Genomic DNA, 19,656 nt, shown 5'->3' on the forward strand with positions numbered 1-19,656 from the left:
GGGGGTATGGCTTTCTTACCTTTCTTTGCTTTCGCTTTAACTCGAGGCATACTTGGATGATGAGGCTGACGGTTTGTCAATGTTGCAGGAAACCTAGGGTTAAGGGAGAGCGAGTAAACAGAGGGAAGCGAAGGAAAAGGACAGGGAGGGGAAAGGTGCTAGCGCAAAATTAGGGCTTGGACGATAACCTCTCTCTTTGTCTTCTCTTAAATAGGCTTATCAACCTGTCATCATTAATGCTAAGAAAAAGAAGCCAACTACTCCCCTTAACTGTCGTACCTTTTTCTTCTAAAAAAATTCAAATTCAAAAATTTCCCTCCTTTTGTACCTTTCCTAGAAAAGTGCACTTCTTATCTCGTGGGAAAGAGATGTCTGAACTACTTCGGTTTTAAACTTCTGACCCACGATTTCTACTTTAAGCATTAATTGCTTCTCTCTTTATATTCCATCTTCGTTTTTGCACCCTTGATTTATGCTCCAACATCAATGAGGTTAACCACATTTCTCAGCTTCCCTCCAGCTCTGTTCTAGCAAGTATAGTAACGAATTGGAAGAAACTTTTTTTTTTATTTGCCTAAAACAAAAATCAAATTAAAGAAATACGCTTCTAATTATAATCTTACTATCAACATTAAGGAAATTAAAATGAATTGACAAGAATTAAAAACTAGAGAGAGAGAAGAAACAAAGGATTCTTACCCTTTTATTCTGTCTTGATAACCCTTTATGTTGACCTCAGCTGGTGGGAATCCGTCTTCCTCACCACTTCTCCTCCCCAGTAATGCTTCATTCTTTGCCCATTCACAGTGAACTCCCTTTCAGTTTGATCTTCCTTGACAGTTACAACTCCATAAAGATATATCTTCACCACTGTGAATGGTCCTGACCATCTTGACTTTAATTTTCCAGTAAACAACTTTAGCCTTGAGTTGAATAACAACGCCCTCTGTCCTTCTTCAAATGTTCTTGGCTTTATTGTTCTGTCATGCCACACCTTGGTCTTTTCTTTGTAAACCTTTGCGTTCTCGTAAGCTTCTTTTCTGAATTCATCCAACTCTAGTAGCTGAAATTTTCTCGCTTCTCCTGCTGCTGCTAGATCCATATTCAACCTCTTCACAGCCCAAAACGTCTTCTGTTCCAACTCAAGCAGTAGATGACTGTTGGATCGGTATGGCAACCCTAGAGGGGGGGTGAATAGGGTTTAATTAACAAAATATAAACTTTTTAATAAATGGGCCCAATTTAAACAAAAATAATACACTTTTTGAGATATGGAATTTTAACAAAGTAAGATAAAATAAATTCTAAGGCAAACAAGAGAAATTTAAAGCAAACAATCAAATTCTAAGATTAATTGCAAAAATAAATAAGAGAGAGGGTTAGAGAAATTTGACACCGGGAATTTTTATAGTGGTTCGACACAACTGTCCTACTCCACTTCCCAAGCACCTCTTGGGTTGTAAATTGAAATTCCGACTCTTTCCACGGTAGGAGTCAAACCGGTACACTGCTCTTCACAAGAGCAAAGACGATCCTCTCCACGGTGAGGATCACACCGTTACAATGAGTTGAAGATTTTGAAACACACACTTACAAACTCTCAAATAGAGTAAATATACAAATTTGAGCTCACAAAAATTTTCAATCCTCACAACAATAAAATTTCTCTCACAAATAAGATGGAAAGAAAAATTGAGAACTTGGAGAGATTAGCAAAATGAAAATTTTGAAGTTATGGAGGATTGAGAATAAGAGAATTGTTTTATAATTTTGAATGAGAAGTTTAGTTTAAATAGAGGGAAGAAAATGGTAAAAAAAATCAAGGTTAATTTTAAACCATTAGATCTTAATCATTAAGAATGAAGGGTTGAGATAATTTTAAAAAAATAAATTAAAAATAATATATATATATATAATAATGATAAAATAAAATAAAAAAATATACATATATATATATAAAACAGAGATGTGACAGTTGATGTGACAAGTTTTTTTTAATTATATATATATAATAATAATAATAATAATATATGTGAGAAAACGGTAAACTTTTCAATTTTTTTTTTAACAAAGTTACCAACGGTAACTTTTGACTTTTTCTTTTTGATTTTTTTTTTATTTTTTTTAATCTTTTTCTTTTCTTTTTCAATATATATATATACTTTAAAAAGAAGCTTGTCACTTGTCAGCTTACGAATTGTCCACGTCATCTTCTCGGGTATTTTTCCTTCCAATTTGTTTCGATCGTAACTTCTCCGTTTGAGCTCCGATTTGGATGATCTAACAGTCGTTGGAATCGTTGTAACTATCTCTACACTGTAGACACTTTAAAATACAAAAAATGTCAATAAATAAAATTAAGTTTGTTATCATCAAAACATTAATTAATTAATTAAAATTAATTAATTTGAGATTAAGGCCAAAAAGCCAACAATGACATGCCTTACCAAAGACTAGCTTGTAAGGGGAAGTTCCTATTGGAGTTTTGTAAGCAGTTCTATACGCCCATAATGCATCATCTAACTTGTAGGACCAATCTTTTCTACCGATATGCACTACCTTCTCCAGAATCCCTTTAATTTCTCTGTTTGATATCTCTGCTTGTCTGTTCGTCTGAGGGTGGTATGCCGTGGACACCTTATGCTTGATATTATATTTCTCCAACAAGGAACTCATGGCTTTGTTAACGAAATGGGATCCCTCATCACTTATAACAGCCTTAGAGGTTCCAAATCTTGTGAAGATGTTCTTGTGTAGGAATTTTAAGACTGTTTTCACATCGCACATCACACAAGTTGTTGCTTCCACCTATTTAGAAACATAATCCACTGCCAATAGGATGTAGAGGTTACCATTTGATGGAAGGAAAGGTCCCATGAAATCTATTCCCCAAACATCAAAGAGTTCGACCTCAAGGATAAAATTCAGAGGCATTTCTCACTTGCTTGAGACGTTTCCCACTCTCTGGCATTTGTCACAATTCCTTGCATACGAGTGGGAATCTTGGAAGACAGTTGACCAATAGTAGCCACTTTGGAAGATTTTAGCTGTAGTTAGCTGTCCTCCAAAATGCCCACCGTAAGGGGCAGAATGACAATGCTCCAACACTATTGATGCTTCCGCACTGTCAACACATCTCCGCATAATTTGATCCTTGCACAATTTGTCATAGATGAATCGTTTAAGTTGCTGCCTTTTCATGTTTGATGGCACGATTCCACTAGCTACATAATTGGCCATATCAGCAAACCACAGCTCCACGTCTTTTTTCTATTCTGCCACCGCTAGCAACTTCTCATCAGGGAATGCATCTCTGATTTTTGTTTGTTGTTCTTTCACTGCTCCCTCTAGCTCTACTCTTGATAAATGGTCTGCTACTTGGTTCTCTGATCCTTTTTTATCTCTAATCTCTAAATCAAATTCTTGCAACAGCAACACCCATCGAATCAACCTTGGCTTGGCATCCTTTTTTAAAAGCAAATACATGATAGCTGCATGGTCAGTGTACACCACTACCTTCGTTCCAATGAGGTAAGCTCTGAATTTTTCAAACGCAAAAATCACAGCTAATAGTTCTTTCTCAGTGGTGGTGTAATTTAATTGAGCCTCCACCAATGTTTTGCTAGCGTAGTAAATTGGGTGAATTAGCTTCCCCTTCCTTCCAATAGAACCCTACGTGTCCAAGGAAACTTCTGACTCCTCTGACTGAGGTGGGAGGGGGCAGCTTCTCTATGACTTCGATCTTGGCACGATCGACCTATATCCCTTTCTTGGATACTTTGTGACCCAGCACAATCCCTTCGTTTACCATAAAGTGGCATTTTTCCCAGTTGAGCACTAAATTGGTGTCTTCACACCTCCTCAACACTTACTCCAGGTTGCTCAGGCACTCGTTGAAGTCTCTTCCAAACACTGAGAAGTCATCCATGAAGACCTCAACCACCGTCTCTATTAAGTCTGAGAATATTGCCATCATACATCGCTAGAATGTTGCTGGAGCATTGCACAATCCAAAGGGCATTCTCCTAAATGCAAACGTACCATATGGACAAGTGAATGTAGTCTTTTGCTGATCTTGAGGATCGATAGTGATTTGGTTGTATCCACTGTACCTATCCAAGAAGCAGTAGTATTCTTGCCCAGCCAACTGATCTAACATCTGATCAATGAATGGCAATGGAAAATGATCCTTCTTAATTGCTTTGTTCAACTTCCTATAGTCCATACAGATGCGCCAACCGGTTATGGTTCTTGTGGGGATCAACTCATTGTTGTCATTGGGCACCACGGTGATCCCTCCTTTCTTGGGCACACATTGGACTGGACTTACCCAATCACTGTCGGCTATTGAGCAAATTATTCCAGCATCAAGCCATTTGATAATTTCCTTCTTAACAACTTCCTTCATGGCAGGGTTCAACCTCCTCTGATGTTCAACCGAATTTTTACATCCCTCTTCTAGGTTTATCTTATGCATGCAATAACTTGGACTGATTCTTTTGATGTCAGCTAGAGTCCAGCCAATGGTCTTCTTGTGATTTCTCAACATCTCTATTAGCCGATACTCTTTTTCTTCAGCTAAGTTTGCTGCAATAATGACTGGCATTGTTTCTGCTTCTCCCGGATAAGCATACTTGAGGTGCGATGGCAGGACCTTTAGCTCTAACTTGGGTGCGTTCACCACTGATGGTTGCAGCGATGTTTGCACCATGTCCTTCAATTCCAGCGGCTCGAATGTCTTTTTGTAGATTCTGTCGGATCCAGGCTCATGTGGTTGGCCTTGGATCAGCTTGGCTTCCTTGTCTCCTGCCTTGAGAATTTTTCTTTGCTCGTCCTCCAGTTGTCTCAACAACTCTTCCATTTGCATTTCACCATTCATCAAATCATCTACAATCTCTAACAAAGAACATTCTTCCATAACAGTAGGGTATTTTATGGAATTAAAAACAGAAAATGTAACCTGCTGGTCATTGACTCTCATAGTGAGCTCTCTATTGTGCACATCAATCAATGCCCTCCCTGTGGATAAAAATGGTCTTTCCCAAAATGATTGGAATTTCCTTGTCAGCTTCGTAATCCAATATGATGAAATCTGTAGGAAAAATGAATTTATCTACCTGAACCAAAACATCCTCTATCTTACCCTCTGGATGTGTAATGGATCTATCAGCCAATTGTAAAGTGACGGTGGTTGGCCTTGCTTCTCCTATCCCCAGTTTCTGATACACTGATAGAGGCATTAGGTTGATGCTAGCGCCCAAGTCACACAACGCATGCCCTACATCCTTCCCTCCTATCGACACTGGAATGGTAAAACTTCCAGGATCACCCATTTTCTGAGGGATTTTTCCTGTCAAAATGGCACTACATTCTTTTGTAAGGGCCACCGTTTCAAATTTCCCTCGTCTTTTTTTCTTGACAATATATCTTTGAGGAACTTGACTTAATTTGGCATCTGTTCCAATGCTTTTACTAAGAGTATGTTGATATGGAGCTGTTTCAACACCTCGAGAAAACGATCAAACTGCGCATCTTGGGTTTTCTTTTGCAACCGCTGAGGGTAAGGAAGGGGAACTTGGTGCTCTACTGGAATTTTCACTTTCTTTTGCACTGGTGTCTCCTTAGACACTTTCTCTACCGGTTCTGTATCCGCAACCCTCTTTCCTTCGTTTATTTCTAACTCTGGTTGCTTCGTCATCCCTTGTTGTGCTACTGGTTCTGATTGCACTGTTAGCTTAGTTGATGCGCCAGCATCAGTCACTACGTTCTCTTCAATATTCATATTTTCTGCTACACTCTCAGTTATCTTCTCTGCTTGAAGCTTTTTCTAGTGCACAACTTTATCCTCGCTCACCAGTGCAGGGTAGGGGTGTGATAGTGCCTTCCCACTACGGAGAGTCAATGCTTGACATTGCTCTTTCCCGTCTCTTTGAGGGTTCTGAGTATTACTTGGTAGAGTACCATGTGGTCGGTTTTTCATCTCAATAGCCAACTGTCCTAGTTGAACTTCCATATTTCTTAAAGTGGTGGCTTGGCTTTGTATTAATGCATCGTTCTTGGCCATATAATCTCTCATCATGGCTTCTATGGAGTTTGAGGGGTTAGCTGGTCTTGCTCCTTGCGGTTGGCTAAGCATCAGTAGTCCTGGTTGATGCATTGTTTTCTGTTGGTACTGGTCGGTGTTCTGATTCCCATGACCACCATGATTTCCTCCCCAGCTAAAATTTGGGTGTTGTCTCCATCCTGGGTTATAGGTATTCGAGTAAGGGTTGTTCCTGCCAAGATTTCCCAGATAATATACTGATGCAGGGTTTCTAGGGCAAGAATCATAAGTATGATCACCTTCACAGTAGGACATGAGACTACCATTGCCTTGCTTGATCCTGGGTTAGTGGACGATGTTGTAGCAACACTCATGTTCTTTACCATGTTGGTTAGGTTTGCTATTTGATCTTTCAGAGAAGTCATCTCCGTGCTGCTAGTAGCCCCATAGTTTCCCTTGTCATTTATGGCTTTGGAATCTGACCAATGGTAGTTATTAGAGGAGAGTCTCTCCAATATGTCCACTGCTTCAGTATATGATTTAGATAGCAGTGCTCCATTTGCAGATGCATCTACAACCATTCTGGTCGCTTCATTCAACCCATTGTAGAATGTTGCTATTTGAATACATTTTGGTAGGCCATGGTGTGGACATCGTCTAAGTAGCTCTTTAAACCATTCCCATGACTCGTTCACAGATTCTTCACCTCTTTGTTGGAAGTTATTGATATCTCCCCTGAATTTAGCGTTCTTACTTGGAGGGAAGTACTTTATCAGGAATTTCTCAGCGAGGTCGTTCCAAGAGGTAATGGATTCTGCTGGCATAGAGTTTAACCAGTCTCTTGCCTTGTCCCTCAACGAATACGGGAACAATTTCAGTCTTAACGCTTCCTTTGATACTCCTTGCATTTAAAGGAATCACTCACTTCAAGAAAGTATCTGAGATGAAGATGTGGGTCTTCATATGGATTCCCATAAAACTGTCCCACTGTTTGCAGCAGTTGAAACATTACAGGTTTCAATTCAAATCGCTCAGCTTCTATCTCTGGCCCTGCTATGACTGGGTGAAAACCGTGAAGTGCTGGCGCGGCATACGCCCTAATAGCTCTATCTCCATCGTCTACCAACAGAATGGCATTTAGAGGGGGCACGGTTGCTGGTTCAGCATTTACCTCTATCTCCACGACTGGATTGGGGAGCCTCGGTGGTTGATCCATGGGCTTGCAATCGACGCTGTTCTTTCATTGGTGGAATGTGCATTCAATTTCGTTGTCAAGCAAATACTCCATCCCTTGCAAATCGTTCATTCACCTTCAAAGTTCACCAATACAGTAGTCAAAGATCTAGAGTAAGATTTCGTTAAGCAAAATACAGAGTGTAAGGCAGTTTAGTCCCCGACAACGGCACCAAAAACTTGTTGTTCACTAATTGTGCTACCAATTCTTCTATGTGCAAGTGTACACAATCGTCGCAGCAAGTAATAAAAAGTTCGAATCCACAGGGACTAAATACTTAAACACTCGATATTTACTCAAGAAAATTTAAGACAAACAATAGGTTTTTCTTCTACTGAAAACTAAATAGAGATGAGATGAAATTTTCTGAATAAGTAACTTAATGCGAACACATGGTATAAATTCGTTAAAAGTACCCAACATCTACAATCACTCAGTAATATCTTGTAAAATAACGGTGCAAGGGGGAGATTGAGTCGACTTTTCTGGACCATTCTAACAATGTTGTAACATTAATGGAGTAGGTGTAGTGGTCAAACAGACAAGATGCTTTTCCAAACACCCCAGATTTTCTACTACCAATATTCATCGACAAACATCAATAGCATATATGCACAGTTTTTTATGACCAAGCTAGGTGATGCTTATCCCTAAGTCACCACACGCTAAACTTAAGTAGACTCTAGCTCGAGATGAAGTATTTCACTTCCTATTATGATTTTCCAAAAGTTAACAAGAAGGTAGTCCAACATGATGATCAAGCACGTTAAAACTAGAATGGCAAGCAACTTCAACTCAAAGCACATTTCCATTAAAACAAGCAGCACGTTTACAGCCCAGAAAATAATACAGAGATGAGAGAATGAGCAAGGGAAGAAGCCGAAGATCAGCTCCCAACAGCCACTGAAGAGTCTTCTTCTACTCCTTGCTTGCTTTTTCGGTTCTGCGGGAGAGCTCTTGGGAGTATGTATGGAATTCGTCAGTGAGTGTAGACAAATTGGAGTGTTTCTTCTGGTGTCCCCCCCCCCCCCCTCCTTGAGGCTCCTCCTCTTGGTTGTATGTATACCCCTTTCAGATATTAAGGCGACTGCACGGACCTTGAGAGACTCAACTCTTACTAGTGGGTAAAACCTCCAATTACTGTGGTAATTCTGTTGCACAGTCCTTTCACCGTCAGCTTGTCATTTTCTGCCCCTCTCTAAATCTGGATCTTGATGCTGCAGCATCGTCAAAGCTGTAGCAACATAACACCAAAAAATTAGCTCCGTTGCAGATTGATAATACTAAAATGTAGAAGGTTAGCGTTTATGGTCCTTTAAGCACAAAACCAGCGATTAGGGGTGCAAGTGAGGCTAACTTTAGTTAATTTATATCAACTTTATACCCAAATAACTCTCTATTTGGAGAGTTATCAAAGAGACACTAAATCCCAAGTACCATTGTCATCTAAGGCAGTCATTTCCTCCAACATAGCAGCCCACCAACCAGAATGAGACAAAGCTTCATAAACAGTTTTAGGAACACTTTTCATCCACATGTTCCTAAAATCGCTAATTTTCATCCACCTGCGCCACAGACTTTTTGTGAATGTGCTGGAGATTTTAAAAAGAACTAGGAAAATTTTGATACAAAATTTGAATGACGAATTGTTATGTCTTATTTTTTATTATTTTTATTTTTAAACTTTTCCTAAAGGCATCTTTTAAAAATCTAACAAAATTTACTTTTTTTAAGTATAATATAACAAAACTTATTTAGTAATTTATCTTTCAAATAAGTTGTGGATTCCACAAAAGTAATAATTTTTTTAATTACCATATAGTTTACTAGATTTAATTTAATAATATATTTTCACATAAGTTGTGTGACCTCAAATTTAATTTAATAATATATTATCAATTTAAGTTGTTTGAAATATTTGGTAAGTTTTGAGCCTTTAAGTTAAATATTTTTATTATTATAATAATATTTTTTTCTACTTCAAAAGTTGGAATTGTCTAATCTATAAAATTCTATGCACCAACCCAATTGGTGATTTGGTTTTTCTAGGTAAAATATTTGGATCATCTTAACCATTTGATTCTCCTCTCTCCAACAGGTCCATAGTCAAGGTCTACTCCATAGTAGACCCTAATTTCTCCCTCGCCATCCGCCACAGCAAAGTCGTTCACTTCCCTCCTGATCCTACGACCCAACATAAAGTAAGTCAAATCCTCAAGCCACTACAAGAATTTATTGTTTTCCCAATGAAATTATTCCCAACATTAAAAATATCGTCGGGAGAAGTCAGTTTCTCCCGACGAAAATAAAATCGTGGGGACAATTATAAGTTTTGCCAACGTTTCCACAAAAACATCGGGAAAAAGTCTATATTTTCTGACGTTTGCTACAGAATGTCGGCAAATATTCGATTTCTTCTGACGTTTAACAATAAATGTTGTAAATATTGTTGAAAAAATTCAAACACGCCAAAGTTACGTACTAAATATTCTTAAAACGTGGGACAAAGATCCCTTCTCCCGATGTTTTTACAAAAACGTTGGAAGAAGATCACTCATCCTCACGTTTTATTAAAAATGTGGGTCATTTTCTCCCGACAAAAATAAAATCGTGGGGACAATTATAAGTTTTGCCTAAATTTCCACAAAAACGTTGGGAAAAAGTTTATATTTGCCGACGTTTTCTACAGAATGTCAGCAAATATTCGATTTCTTCTAACGTTTAACAAAAAAAGTTGTAAATATTGGTGGATAAATTCAAACACGCCAAAGTTACGATAAATATTCCGATGTTTGAATAAAAACGTGGGACAAAAATCCCTTCTCCCGATGTTTTTACAAAAACGTTGGAAGAAGATCACTCATCCCCACGTTTTATTTAAAACGTGGGTCATTTTCTCCTGACGAAAATAAAATCGTAGGGACAATTATAAATTTTGCCGACTTTTTCTACAAAAACATTGGGAAAAATTCAATTTCTTGTGACTTTTTACAAAAAACTTTGGAAATAGGGACGGACAAATTCAAACACACCAAAGTTATACAATAAATATTTCGACGTTTTTCGAAACCTGTCGATAAAAGTTAATTTTTCCCGATGTCATAGAGAAAGCGTTGCGATAATGGCTCAATAAATTAAAACATACTAATATTGCCCAAATTGTACTTTTCTCGACATTTTAAAAAACATTGGGAAAAGATAATTTATCCCAACGTTTTTGCGTGGGGGCGAAGAAATCTTTTGTAAACATTAGTTTAAGGATGTTGGGGTAGATAACTTATCCCAACCTTTTTAGAAAACATTGGGAGAAATCTTTTAAATTACTAAATCCCATCTTTTCCAAACTTTATTATAAAATGTTGGGAAGGTTCTCGGATACCGACGTTCATTAGAAGTTGGGAGAGATTTTCGCATACCAACGTTTGTTAGAAAACATGGGGAGGGGATAATTTGTCCCAGAGTTTTAAAAAACGTTGGGGATAATCTTTTAAAACTTTTTTGTAGATAATCTTTTAAAATGATTTAAATCTCCAATATTCTATCTTTGCCAACATGACTTTAAAAAATGTGGGAAAATGATAACTTATCTTTTTCAAATAGTTGGGAGATATTATAATTTTTTCCAACATTATTTTAAAATTGTTGGGATATGTTGAAGAACAAAACGTTGAGAGATATAACCTTATCCCAAACGTTTTATAAAAAAATGTCGGGTATTATTTTAAAATAAATTTGAAAGTTATAATATTTTAAAAATTAGATTTGAAAATAGTAATTGTTTATGCAAAGATCTGCACAACGATACTTACAAACCTAACTCGAACCCGGTCTCCGGTTCGACCTGAACACAAGAGTGGACCTGTACAAGAGAGTAAACACTCTGACGCTCAAGTCAGTATAGGTCGGACTCTGTATTTAGTTCGAGGTGAGTTTCGATACCTGAGCGTGAAATGAGGCCCTCTATTTATAGGTGATGGATCCGACAGTGCTAACGATCGGCAGTTACATGTTTTTTCTCATGTCGGACCTGTCGGGTTTCAAGCAGATTGAACCCGAGTCAGGTCGAACTTCGGCATGCATTACTTAGCCTTTTTCCAATGGGTGACCCCGACCTCTTCGGTAGGTTCGAGGTGGACCTGGGATTCTTTAATCCTTGGACACCAGTAAGCGTCCTCCACTTGTCCTAGGTATTTTTACCCCCAAACATTGGCCCCCTCTCTGTCAGGTTCGATCTCGACCTGGCAGAGAAGCTGATCCGATTGCATTTTGGACACGTGGCGACTTTTAATTCGTAAAATGAATATGACCGTTGTGGAAGGTGTTTCGATCTGCCAGGCTGTCGGAGCACTCAAGTATCTCGTCGTTACAAATCTCGAGTTGATCTTGGTCGTTCGTTCATTACACGTGTACGGCGTAGAGGATTTTTCGATTAGCTATATATAGTTCTGGGACTTCAGGTCAAACCTTACGTTCCCTGAATTTCTGGAGTTCGATCTGAAACCAGCTCGAACCCTTCGTAGGTCAGTCACTTTCCCTTGTTTTTACTCTTTTTTCAAATATGGTAGTTTTCTTGTCCTCCTCTTCCAGTAGTGATAGCCTAGGTAGCGCAGGTCGGACTATAAACAGTTCGCCCCCCAAACCAAGTGATTCTGTGAAGGACTTAGCTCTTAGGTTAGAGTCCGAGCTGGAAGAGATAGAGAATTTTAGGTTTTCGGACGATGGGGAGGATAGTGACACTTCCATCTCGGGCTAGGGTTTGGAATACGCTTCTAAAATGCCCGAGCACTATCTCGGACTCCTCCGTAGGGGGTTTAAAATTCCAAACGACATCCTCCTTAGGATTCCGGAGGAAGAGGAAAGAGCTGACAATCCTCAAGAGGGGTGGGTCACTCTTTACTTAAAAATGTTTGAGTACGGCCTCAGACTTCCCTTTCACCCTTTTGCTCAAGAGTTCCTCAACCGAACTGGACTGGCTCCTGCTCAAGTTGCCCCTAATGGATGGGGTGTCATTTTTGTGTTGGCCATCCTTTTCTGGTTGCGAGCTCGAGACGTGGACGAGGCCGAGCTGCTGAACGTTGAGCAGCTTCTTGGATGCTTCGAAGCCAAAAGGAAAGCTAAGAAGCCTGGTCGGTACTATATGTGCGCAAGGAAAGGCGCAGGTGGTATAGTCAAGGGGCCTACCTCCATCAAAGGATGGGAGGGAAGTGGTTCTTTGCCTCTGGGGAATGGCTGGCAAAGGACGAGTCAGGTCGTACCTTCTTTGATGTTCCCACTAGGTTTGGGAACTTAGATATGGAGTCGCTCTTGCTTTCTTTATGTAGCTCTAAGCCTTTTTAGCTCTTTGCTTCTAATATCTAACTCGAGCTTTCCTTTGTTTTGTGCAGTGTCAATCAAATCGATTCCCGAGCTCACTCAAGCCACCTTTAACACCCTCAAGTACTACAAGGATCACTTCCCGAGGGGCCGAAAGATCGGAACCTTGGTGACTGACAAGCTGCTCCTAGAGTCTGGGTTATTAGATTACAACCCCTTGGTGCGTCTGGTTGAAGCTTCAAGGCCAAATTCCGAACTCGGTAAGTCGAGCTCCGCCTTACTTCTATTCTTATTTTAACTTTCATTTCTGACTTTTTGTCTTACTTGCCTTGCAGCAATGGTGTGTGGATTCTCCAGCAGCGTGAAGCGCAAATCCAAGGGTCGTGCTCACGCCCTTAAGACTATTCAAAGCACGGAGCCGACGACGCCCGCTGTGGCTCAGCTTGCGACTCAGGATAAGGCTGGGCCATCTTTCGAAGTCCCAACTCTAGTGATCGAGCTGGAATCTGTTGGGGAACATTTTAGAGAGAAGCGCCCAAGGGATGAGTTTGAGGCGCTGGATATGTCACCTCTGCGAGAGGTGAGGGAAGAGTCTCCCTTGAGGAGAGAAAAGAAGAAGAAGAAAATCATCTCCTCCTCGGAGGTTGGACCTCGTGGGCCCCTGCCCACGAGTCATGTCGACTTGGTGGATGACCCCGAAGCTCGAATGGGCGGGACGTCCGATGTGAAGATGCGGTTCAGAATTGAACCGTCAAGCTCTGGGGTGAAGGACCAGGTGTCCCGCATCTCGGCTGCATGCTTGGACCACTGTCTCAGGAGAGCGTCCAAGTTTGTAAGCGATCCTGGGTCCGTGCTGCAAAGGACCATTGACCATGCCGTCGAGGTATAGACCTACTCCTACACTTGGTTTTATTTTTCCCGACCTGTGGCTTAGTCTGACCTTTGTTTGTTCTCTGTGCACTGTAGGCATTCACTGCTTCCATCCATTCGGCGGTTATGATCAAGGCCGAACTGAATGGAAGAGAAGCTTTGGCGGCAAAGGAGAGGGAGAACTTCTTTGCTGCCTTAGAGGCTGCCACCACGCTGAAGGGCGAACTGCTGAAGGCCTGAAGCGAGGTGGATATCTTGAAAGCTGAGGTGGAGGCCAAGACCAAGCTACTGAAGAGGGAGGATGAAAGGCACAAGACCCACATCCGAGCTGCCCACGCTATCACTAAAGGGCTGGAGAAGGAAAAGTTCCAACTCAGGAAGGAGAAGGACGAAATGCTCCAGGCCCTCGAGGCGAAAGACGCTGTGATACGGCGCCTCACTGCCGACCTCAAGGTAGAGAAAGAACGCCTCGCCAACAGAGTTCTTCTGGAGGAAGCGTTCAGACAGCATCCTGACTTTGACGGGTTTGCCAAGGACTTCAGCGACACAGGGTTCAAATTTTTGGCGAAGGGTATTGCTACCGACCTGCCCCACCTTTAGATCGACCTCAGCGAACTGAAGAGGAAGTATGCTGGGAAATGGGCCTCCAGACCTAACGGTACTCCTGGCCCCCAGTCCCTGGTGGACAAGTATGTCAGGGAGCTGGACTCTAACTACTCCGACATGGAGGATGAGGACGCTCCAAGTCAGGAGCTCACTGATGTCGAAACCACACAAGAGGAAGTCCCCTCACAGCAGGACGGATCTCAGGAGATGAACCTTCTGGGCTCCCAAGGCGAGCTGTCCTCCCACCTCGGAAGTAGCTGAGGCCTTTTTTTTATATTATTTTTTCCAAAAATTTTTCCTTTTGTAAGTCTTTGGGCAGAGCTGCAAGGTATACAAGCCTTGGCTATGTCCTTTAATCAATGAAATCTTCATTTCTCCACTTCTGTACATTGAGCTCTGTCTGTTCTTTTATTGCTTTTTTCTTTAAGCTTTTGCTTTTGTTTTTATTTCATCTCGCACCTCTAACTCGTAGGTTTAAAGGATTGAGTGTGGGATGAACCCTTTTTACATCGCACCTTTTTCTTAAGGTTTGAATTTGAGAGTTTCTTTTATATTTCTCCTCGAACTCGGAAGTTCACAAGATTATTAATCAATTTTGAATCTTTCACATCGCACCTTTAACTTAGATGTTCAAAGGATTGAATTTTTATTCGCAATTGATTTTGATTTTAACATCGCACCTCAAGCCCGTGGGTTTTGAGGATTGAATTTAATCAACTTTTACACTTATAAACTGTAAGTTTTATGGAAATCTGTGGCCCCCATTTAATTTCTGATCTAACTTAGAGTCACGAAATTAAATAATTCTGTTTATTAACAATTCAGTTCCTCCCCTTGAAAATTTTACAAGCCCAGGTTTGGACCATTTTGACATTTCAAGGGTAATAACGCTTCAGGTGCTCTGCATTCCATGGATGTGCAAGCACATTTTCTTCCAGATCGGCCAGTATGTACGTTCCAGGTTGGACTATGCCTTTAACCTCGAACGGTCCTTCCCAATTTGAGTCAAGAGTGCCCACATGACTCTGAATCTTCCTTAAGACCAAATGTCCAACTTGAAAGCGTCGAGGTCGAACTCGGGCGTTGTAATGTCTGGTCATTCTGTTTTGATATTCTGCTAAGCGTAGCTGAGCCATTTCCCTTTTTTCTTCTAGTAGGTCGAGGTTGAGGAGCAGTTCGGCCTCGTTTCTAATTAGTTCGTACTACTCTATTCTGTCGGTTGGCATGGCGATCTCAACTGGAACCACAGCTTCAGAGCCAAAGGCCAGTGAGAACGGAGTTTCTCCAGTTGACTCTCTTGGGGTAGTCCGATATGACTATAATACTTCGGGTAGCTCCTCGACCCATCTTCCCTTTCTGGAGTCCAATCTCAGCTTAAGTTCTCGTTTTATAATTTTGTTTATTGCTTCGACCTGCCCGTTGGCCTTCGGATGAGCAGGGGACGAACTGAGATGACTTATTCCCAGGTTACTGCAAAAGTCCTTGAACCTTGCATTGTCAAACTGCTTTCCGTTGTCTGTCACAATGGCGTTTGGTATACCGAAGCGGCATATAATGTTTGCCCATATGAATGTGACTCTGGACTCCGTGATGTGGGATAGCGCCTCGGCCTCGGCCCACTTGGTGAAGTAGTCCACAGCGACAACGGCGAACTTGGTTTGCCCTTTGCCTAGGGGAAAAGGACCTATTATATCTACTCCCCATTGCGCGAATGGTCATGGGGCCGAGATGGGGGTGAGCAGTTCGAGAGGTTGATAGATAATATTTGCGAAGCGCTGGCAATTGTCGCAGGTTTTTACAAACTGCTTTGCGTCCCGCTCAACAGTGGGCCAATAGTACCCTTGTCGAACCACCTTTGCCGACAACGACCTGGCCCCAGAGTGGTTTCCACACACTCCTTTATGGACTTTCCTAAGGATGTAAAGGCCTTCTTTAGGAGTTACACACTTAAGCAGGGGCAGGGAGAAGTTACGTCGGTACAACGCTCCATCTCGGAGTATGAATCGAGCTGTTTTCTGTGTCATCTTCCTTTGCTCCTTCAGATCTTGCGGCGGACTTCCTTTGATGAACTCCACGATTGGATCCATCCATAAGGGTGATGGAGTGTCAATCTCCATCACGTCTGAGTCCAGGATTGAAGGATTGTCCAAGATCTAGATTGGGACCAACATGGCCAAGTCGGTCTCATATGCCGATGCTAATTTGGCCAACGCATCAGCATTGGAATTTTCTGACCTTGGAACTTGACTCACCTAGTAAGTCTCGAACTGGGCGAGGTGCGATCTGACTTTGCTTAAATATTTTCCCATTCGGGGGTCTTTCGCTTGATACTCCTCCTCGATCTGATTTACGACCAACTGGGAGTCACTAAAGACCTTAACATGGATGGCCCCCAGCCCTTTGGCAACGTGCAGGCCTGCCAAGAATGCCTCGTACTCCACTTCGTTGTTTGAGGTCCGAAAGTTGAACTGCAGGGCATACTCGAACCGCTCACCGCCTGGTGCGAGCAAGAGGATTCCTGCTCCGCACCCTTTCTCATTGAAAGATCCGTCAACATAGACTGTCCACGGCAGATCGGCTTTGGCCAATTGAGGCGGTGGGGTGAGCTCCACAATGAAATCGGCCACTGCTTGCCCTTTCAGTGAAGTTTGGGGTTCGAACTGGATCTCGTATTCACTCAACTCCACTGCCCACTTCATCAGGCGCCCCGATGTCTCTGGCTTATGGAAGATATTCTTCAGGGGCGAGTTTGTAAGTACCACGACGGTGTGAGCTTGGAAGTACGGCCTGAGCCTTCGGGCCGAGGTGACTAAGGCGAGGGCCAGTTTCTCCATTTGGGGATATCTGGTCTCGGCCTCGGTCATGGCCTTACTGGTGTAATAAATGGGACTTTGGCGTACTCCCTCTTGCTTGATTAGGGCCGAGCTGACGGCGCTGTCGGACACCGCTAAGTATAAATGGAGCTTGTCTCCCGGCAATGGCTTAGCGAGCAGAGGTGCCAAGTAGAGGTAATTCTTTAACTGTTCTAACGCTTGCTCGCACTCTGCCGTCCATTCGAACGGTCCCTTCTTTCTTAGGATTTTGAAGAAAGGAAGGCACTTATCTGTTGACCTCGAAACAAATTGTTCAGAGCTGTAACCCTCCCATTGAGGCACTGAAGCTGTTTCAAAGTTTTGGGCACCTCCATCTCGAGCACGACCTTTATCTTCTCTGGGTTTGCTTCGATCCCTCGGTTGTTTACCATAAAACCAAGGAAATTCCCCGAGGAGACTTCAAAGGCACACTTGGCTAGGTTGAGCTTCATTTGATACTTCCGTAGAACCCCAAAGGCTTCGGTCAGATCGGAAAGATGCGACTTTGACTGCTTGCTCTTGACAAGCATGTCGTCCACATATATTTCCATATTCCGACTAATCTGCTTGGCAAACATTTTGTTCACCATCCTTTGGTAGGTCGCACCTGCATTCTTTAGGCTAAAAGGCATTACCTTGTAGCAGTACAGACCTTGGTCTGTTATAAACGCGGTATGATATTGATCTGGGACATGCATTTTGATTTGGTTGTATCCGAATTAGGCATCCATGAAGGTGAGCAGCTCGTGTCCGGCCGTTGCGTCCACGAGTTGGTCGATCCTTGGCAGTGGGAAGCAATCTTTTGGGCATGCCTTGTTTAAATTTGTAAAGTCTACACACATTCTCCACTTCCCGTTGGATTTTTTAACTAATACAACATTAGAGAGCCACTCGGGATACAGAATTTCTCTTATATATTCAGCTTTTAATAGTTTGTTTACTTCCTCAACAATTACATCACTTATCTCCTTATTTACAGGTCTTCTTTTCTGTTTTACAGGTCGGAATGATGGGTCTATGTTGAGGCGATGCACCATAATTTTCGGGTCGATGCCTGGCATGTCCTCATGGGACCACGCGAAAACGTCCGAGTTGGACCTGAGGAAGTTGATCAACTCCTCCCTATCAGTGGCCCCCAGCTTGGTTCCTATGCTTACTTGTCTTTCGGGGCTAAGCAAGGGAACAAGCTCGAGCTCTTCTGTCGCTGCTAAGAATTCCCTTTTACCTGGTTTCGGTAGGTCGGTCTCGGGTTTTGGCAACTCGTCCCAGCTAGCTTGTTCCTCAAGGGCGCATACTGATGACCCTTTAAGCGTAAAGGCGTAGCATTCCCTTGAAGTTTTTTGCTCTCCTTGGACCGTGCCTACTCCATTAGGAGTTGAGTATTTCAGGACTTGATGAAGTGTTGACGGAATGGCCCTGAACGAATGAATGATAGGTTGCCCGAAGATGGCATTGTAGGCCAACCTTCCGTCGATCACAACGAACTCGGCCATCTGGGTTACTTGCGTATCATCTTGCCCAATCGTAACCGGCAAGTCGATACACCCTTCTGGAGAGACCGATTCTCCAGAGAATCCAACCAAGGGAGTTGGACTCTTTCTCAGCTGAGATCTGGTCCATCCCAAGGCCAGATATGTTGGAAGGGACAAGATGTTGGCAGACGCGCCTCCATCTACCAGCACTCTTCTGACCAGAACATGATCGATGAGGAGGAATCACGAGTGCATCGTTGTGGGGCAAGTGTACCCCTTCCAGATCGGTATCGCCGAAGGTGATGGAGCAAGTCGGTCTCTACTCCCTGATGATGCATACCTCGCGCCTGGCCTAGCGAGCTAGTTCTTTCCTTTTGTTTCCAGACTGGCCCCCACTAGGGCCCCCGAAAATAGTGTTGATGACCACAGGTCAATCATCTCGACAAGGTGGCGTCCTTGAACGCTTTCTCTCTTCTTTCTTCTTCACCGAGTTGGACCTCGATTTTCCAACAAATTTTTTGAAGTAGCCATCTTGAATGAGGTCTTCAATTTGGCGCTTCAATTCCCAGCAATTTGATGTATTATGGCCGTGATCGCGATGAAAACGACAATATTTAACCTTATTGAGCTTTTCTGGGTCTCATCGGAGCTTCTCAGGTCGCTTGAGGAGCTTTTCCATCCCACGTTCCTCGATGTTTGTAAGTATCTCAGAGATGGGGATGGTGGTTGGGGTATAACGTTCGTAAGGTCGGCTTCGACTGGGGCCGATCTCCGACCTACGATACTCAGTTCGACCGCCGGAAGAGGACGATCCCTTGTCCTTTGACTTGGAATCAACTTTTCTCTTCTCTTGGTTTGTTTTCTTCTGGTCGATCTGCTTCTCAAGTCGACCAGTCTTGGTTCGGAGGAGCTTCAGCCATCAATGACTTCGGCGAAGGTTGCCGGTGCCTCCTCTCCGAGCTTCACGGTGAGGGTCTCATCAGCCAGGCTGGTAAGGAAGTAACACATGGCCAAGTCATCGGAGCAGAGCGCAACCTTCAACTGCTCCTCCTGGAACCTTGTGACATACTCCCTCAGCGTTTCTCCTTCCTTCTGCCGGATGGTGGCGAGGTGAGTCGCTGTCTTTCTATCATAATGCCGAGAAGAGAATTGACTGATAAACTCCTTCCTCAGCTGTGAGTAGGTCGAGATCGACCTAGCCGGCAGTCTTCTATACCATAAGCGCGCGCTGCCGGTAAGCGCGATCTGGAAGGCGCGGCACTTGAT

At 42.5% G+C, this 19,656-nt stretch overlaps 1 non-coding gene across 1 annotated transcript; it reads left to right on the top strand.

The window, feature by feature from the left end:
• Positions 1–6,679: 6,679 nt before the first annotated feature.
• LOC148211276 (small nucleolar RNA R71) lies at positions 6,680–6,786 on the top strand. Its single transcript, XR_015791105.1, has one exon. It is a non-coding gene; the product is annotated as a small nucleolar RNA R71 (small nucleolar RNA).
• Positions 6,787–19,656: the final 12,870 nt, after the last annotated feature.

The sequence above is a fragment of the Momordica charantia genome (assembly GCF_013281855.1).
Source record: "Momordica charantia cultivar OHB3-1 chromosome 5 unlocalized genomic scaffold, Mcharantia_2.0 BLBB01000005.1, whole genome shotgun sequence".
NCBI lineage: Eukaryota > Viridiplantae > Streptophyta > Magnoliopsida > Cucurbitales > Cucurbitaceae > Momordica > Momordica charantia.